We start from the raw sequence: 6001 nt of genomic DNA on the forward strand, positions 1-6001 counted from the left end.
AGGTTGAACATTAGAATTAGCTAATTCTAATTGAGAATGAATTCTATTTTATGCACTTATGTTTTTATATTTGTTATTTCTTTCATATTTCCCTTCCTTCTATCTCATTGTAATTTTTCTAACTTCTTAAATTGAATGCCTGGCTTATTAATTTTCAAACTTTCTTTTTTTCTTCTTAATATAACCATTTAAGACTATACACCTTTTCTTTAAGTGCCACCTTTGTTGCATCTCCCTAGTGTTGAAATGCATTTTTTTTATTATTTAGTTAAAAATTTTCTACTTTATTTTTCCATCTATGTGTTTTTAAATGTGCTTTAAAATTCCCAAATATGAGTTTAGGTTTTTTTTTTTAATTGATTTCCAACTTAATTGTATTGTGATTATACAATGTGGTCTATATGATTCTGATACTTTTAACATTTTTTAATCATGTTTTATGGTTACTATTTGTAAATATTTTATGTTCTTTAAAAGTATATATTTTTCCAAATATTGGGTGCAAGATTCTTCAGTGTCCATTAGGTAAAGTTGTTAATCTTGTCATTCAGACCTTCACTATCTTCCCTTTTGGTTGTTTCCTTGATCTATAGTATCCATGAAGATTAAATGGGTCTATACTTGTTGGGTCTCCTTCCAAGACAGACTGTAATGCCTGCAGTGACTGGAGTACAGACTGATCAGTCATTTCTGCTAGGGCAACCTCTTATAGCCGAGGGCAGAGCAGGGGGTGTCTCCCGAACACTATTTCAAATGGGGTCACCTTGTTTAAACAGGGTGTACATCGTGCCCTGAGGAGGGCGAAAGGAAGGAGATCCACCCATCTACCACCAGCCTCCAGAATTAGCTCTGCCAAGGTCTCTTTGAGAGTCCAGTTCATTCTCTCTCCTTGCCCAGAACTCTGGGGCCTATAGACACAATGCAGTTTCCAATTAGTGCCCATGGCCTTGGCCAATGCCTGTGAGACTGAACTCACAAATGCAGGGCCGTTGTCTGACCCAGTCATGACAGTCTAGTAGCTTTTTAGCTACCACTCCTGCCATCTCATGTTTGGCAGAAAAAGCCTTTACCTAGCCTACCGTCCATATAGATGTTGGCAGTCTTACCCTTGGCCATCTGTAATTCCTTGGTGAGTGCAATCAGCTCCACTTTTTTCCCCGAAGTTCCATGTGGCAGGGCTGTTGTCCAGAGTCCCTGCTCAGGAGAAACTACCGCAACCCCCACATACCTCTTTCCATTGACCATGTAGCTACTCCCATCTGTGAACAGAGTCATCTCTGCCCCTTGGAGGGGAGTGTCTCTGAGATCCGGCCTTATTCCTGTGACTGGGTTAGGACCTTCCTGCAGTTGCGTGGGTGCTTGGCCAGTTCCTCTGGCAGCAATGTGGCTGGATTTAGCACCACCTGAGGCTGGAATGTCACTTTTGGTTCATGCCACTCAGGCATTTGTTATCCACCGGTCTGGTGGAGCCCAGAGAAGGTGCTCAAGAGTATGGGTGGTGGTCAAGATGAGATTTTACCCAGAGTCAATTTACTTGCATCCTTGACCAAGAGGGCTATGGCAGCAATTATGCGGAGGCAAGGGGGAAACCCAGCTGCTATTGGATCTAGTGATGCCCCGCGAGACTCAGGGTGCAACCCACTCAGACTCTGTAGCCAAAGTGGTGGAGCCATACAGACACATTCACACAGTCAGGCACTCTTCAGATTCAAACGGTTTGGACACCCTCCCCTTTGGGTATCCCTGGCTAATGGGAGGTGGTCAGTCTCCCCTTCCATTCTTTACGAATGGGTCTAGCTCAGACAGTGGCCCTGGGGCTGTTAAACAGAATTCAGTTAAGCACAAAAGATGTTTACCAACAGATTTCAAAAGCACAAACCTAGTTCCAGCAACCGACCAATGCTCTAGCATTTTATCCCATTTGGTTTAAAGTTTCAGGTTAGAAAAGACTTTGAAAGCTACTTTAACAATTACCCATTAAAACTTTGAGTCAGACAATTAACCATCAGTTTTAGTAATTCTTTGCTAACAGATTTTAACCCAACAGATTTTAACACAGATTTTAACAAATAACACGAGCTTATTTGACTTTAAGAAAAAACTCTGAAGTTTCACATTTCTACTGTTAACTCAAAAGACATGTTTATCCTAATTAACCCAACAAACTTAACTTAGTTCAAATACTGATTTATGTTCCACCTGGGCCCTCTCCATTTTGAATGTTTACCTGAAGCCCAGGGAAGATCCGGAGCAGGGGGTGTTAGGTCCAGGGGGCGCTCTTCTTGTTTCCCGACAGTAAAGAACAGAACAAAGTGCCATCAGAAGGCAGAGAAAGGGTTCCCAGTTCTAGAGCTCATCAGCTCCAAGAGAAGAGCAGACGCCATGCTTTCCCGCCAGCAAGGGGGAGGGGCTAGGCAGTCTCTGTCAGGGAAGAGAGGGCAAGGAATGTCCCTGAAACAATTTGTTTTGGCAGCTGCTAGGGAATATTCCTTAAAGTCTCTGTCTTGAGTTAAACTAACCCCAGCTGGCTCCAATTATAGCCCTTAACACACGAAATGAGTGAGAGAGAAGCCCCACATCTATTAGGAGGAACAGAGAGACGAAAGTCAGAGTCCCCTTACTCTGCTTGCCCCATTCCTTCAAACACAACAAACACCACAACAGACAACAAAAAGACAAGACAGACAACTGCAAACCAAGGGGCCCTTACCCAGAGCCAACCATGAGTGGGGGTTTTTCCATCCCCTACAGGGGTTACCCGGCCCCCTACAGATGCTCACCAGAATGAACCACACAACAGAACCAGACCCAGTGGCCCTCACCCAGAGGCTGCAGCTGGTGGGGGTTTTCCGGCGTCTTACAGACACTCGCTGGGACAAGCCACAGCTGCTCCCTGAGATGAACCACAGACCAGAATCAGACCCAGTGGCTTTCACCTGCTGGTGGGGGTTACCCGGCCCCCTACAGACCCAGATGACTGCCTAAGGGGTACTCGGACCCCTAGACGATCTACCAGAAGAGTGATGGAGCATCCCCACATCCACTCCGGCCCTGGGGAGCATGACTGCATCCAGCTTCTCCCCCGTGAGCTCTACCTGGAGCTCCGCAACCAGACAGACAGATTCAGACCCAGAAATTTCGATGCTGGCTCAGTTCTTGTCGTTTAATCCCAGACGAGCCCCCAATGTTGGGTCACCCCAAAATTGGGTACCCCAATAGTGGGTCCGTGATTAAAGGAGAGAGACCAATGCAAAGCGAAGGTCAAGCAAAGCTTTATTTCATGCCAAGCATCAGGAATTAGACCGACCGCCAAACAGACTGGTTGGGGCCGCCCTTTATAGAGAGGACAACCCCTCCCTGCTTTCCAGATTAACTTTTATAGAGCAAAGGCCATTTGGTTGGGCCTGACCACACACAGGTGGCCAATGAGATTGTAACACACACAGGAAACTCCACAGTGATGCTAGGCGACCAACTGAATTACAATTTACCCTAGTAGACATTTGAACCAGCCTATCACACCTTGGTTAGGATTGATGCCAAAAGGCTCCCAAAGGCCGGGAGCCCATACTCCTTGGTAGCTAGGGAACAGTATGAGCCCCCACTGATTGAATACCTCCACCGTCTGACCCACCCTGGTACTTGGACTTTGTTACCTGGGACTGGTTTCCCAGACCTGTTTTTAAGTAAGTTCCCCTAGGGGGGTAGGCAAAGTCAATTTAAGTTTTACAACAAAATGGCAGTTCAAACGGGGTGGGGCCATTCTGGCTGAATAGGCCCTCACCTACTAATTTGTATAATCTTATTTACATATCATATATACATACATATGTATATCTCAGAAAACGGTGTTTGGCACATGGTTGTGATTTATAAGTCTATAACGTAGTGGTTTAAAGATGTACTCTGGTGTCAGAATGCTCAGATTCAGATCTGGACTCTGCCTTATTAGCTGTACGATCCAGGTCAAGTTACTTACAGTGTCTGTGCCTCAGTTCCTGAATTTGTAAAAGAGGAATAATAATAGAGTTGTGGGGCATCTGGGTGTCTCTGTCGGTTATGCAGCTGACTTGATTTTGGCTCAGGTCATGATCTCAAGGTCATGAGATCAGCTACCCACACCACACTGACCCAGGTCAAGCCCAACATCTGGCTCCATGGAGGAGTGATTGTGGAGCCTCCTTAAGAGTCCCCCTCTCCTTCTTCCTCTGTCCCCACTCCCCTTCTTAAAAAAAAAATATTTAGGAGTTCAAGATGGCAGAGAAGTAGCAGGCTGAGATGACATCAGGTAGCAGATCAGCTAGATAGCTTATCAAACCATTCTGAACACCTACAAATCCAATAGGAGATCAAAGAGAAGAGCAGCAATTCTAGAAGAAGAAAATCGACCACTTTCTGAAAGGTAGGACTGGCAGAGAAGCAAATCCAAAGCGACAGGAAGATAGACTGTGGGGGGAGGGGCTGGCTCCCGGCAAGCTGTGGAGCAACAGAGCACAAAATCAGAACTTTTAAAAGTCTGCATGGAGGACATTAGGAGAAAGAAAGGAAAAGGGAAAGGGGAGAATCGGAGGGGGAGATGAACCATGAGAGACTGTGGACTCTGAAAAACAAACTGAGGGTTTTGGAGGGGATGGGATTGAGGGGATGGGTGCTCCTGATGATGGATATTAAGGAGAGCATGTATTGCATGGAGCACTGGGTATTATATGTGAATGGTGAATCATAGAACACTACATAAAAAACTAATGATGTATTGTATGGTGACTAACATAACACAATTAAAGAGAAAAAGAAAAAAAAAAGTCTGCTTCACTGAGGGACATCACTCCAGAGGCTAAGCAGGGGTGAAGCCTAAGCGGGGACAGCATGGCCTCAGGTCCTGCGGGGTCACAGAAGGATGGGGGGGGGGGTGTCTGAGTGTCATGGAGCTCACAGGTATTAGAGCGGGGAAGCCAGCTACAGAGATGGAACCTAGGAGTGAGCTCTCAACTTGGGGTTACCTTATTGTGATCCATGGCACAGGTCACTGCTCTGTGAGTAGGGTCCCCACAAGATCCAGGGAGACTCCCCTGGAAGAGCTCAGGGATTTGCGGGGTTTGGAGACTCCAGGTGGTACTGTGTGCCAGAGACAGAGACACTTGGTCACAGGCTGGGTGAGTTCAGAGTACAGCTGGAGGCCAGGGAGACAGGAGTGATTGAGCGCTTTTCTCTGAGGGTGCACTGAGGAGTGGGGCCCCAAGCTCTCAGCTCCTCTGGCCGGAGATTGGGAGGCCGCCATGTTCATTCCCGTCCTCTAGAACCCTACGGAAAGTGTTCAGGGAACAAGAGCTCCCAAAAGCAAACCCAAATGATTACTTAGCCTGGCCATTGGTTATGGTGGTGCAATTCTGCCTCTGGCAAAGACACTTGAGAATCACAACAACAGTCCCCTCCCCCAGAAGATCAACAAGAAATCCAGCCAAGACCAAGTTCACTTAACCAAGAACAGCGGAATTCCAGAGGAGGAGAAAGCAAAGAATGGAATTCATGGCTTTCTCCCCATGATTCTCCTCATGCAAAGTTAATTAATTTTTTTTATTTTATTTTTTTCTTCTGCTAAATTTTTTTAGACTTTTACCCTTTCCTATTTTAATGTTTTTTTAACTAGTTTATCTTAACAATACCTTTCAAAAAAATCTTTTTGGAACCTTCATTATTACAGTCACATTTTATCCTTCATTGTATCTAACTTTATTTTTTGTATACACATAGGGTTTTTTCTTCTAAAAACATTTGGGATGTTTTTAGAACAACTTCTTCTAATAGATCAAAATATACCCTAAACCTACCACAGGGCTTTGTTCTAGTCTCCAGCCTGAGCAAATTTTCTCTACTTTCTTTTTCTTTATCCTCCCAACCAACTTATCAACTCCTTTTTTAGAAATTAAAATTTTTTTTATCTTTATACTCATATTCCATCACTTCATCATGTTTTAGATATGTCTTTAGATATGTTTTTCAT

Source organism: Mustela lutreola, chromosome 2 (assembly GCF_030435805.1).
Source record: "Mustela lutreola isolate mMusLut2 chromosome 2, mMusLut2.pri, whole genome shotgun sequence".
Classification (NCBI taxonomy): domain Eukaryota; kingdom Metazoa; phylum Chordata; class Mammalia; order Carnivora; family Mustelidae; genus Mustela; species Mustela lutreola.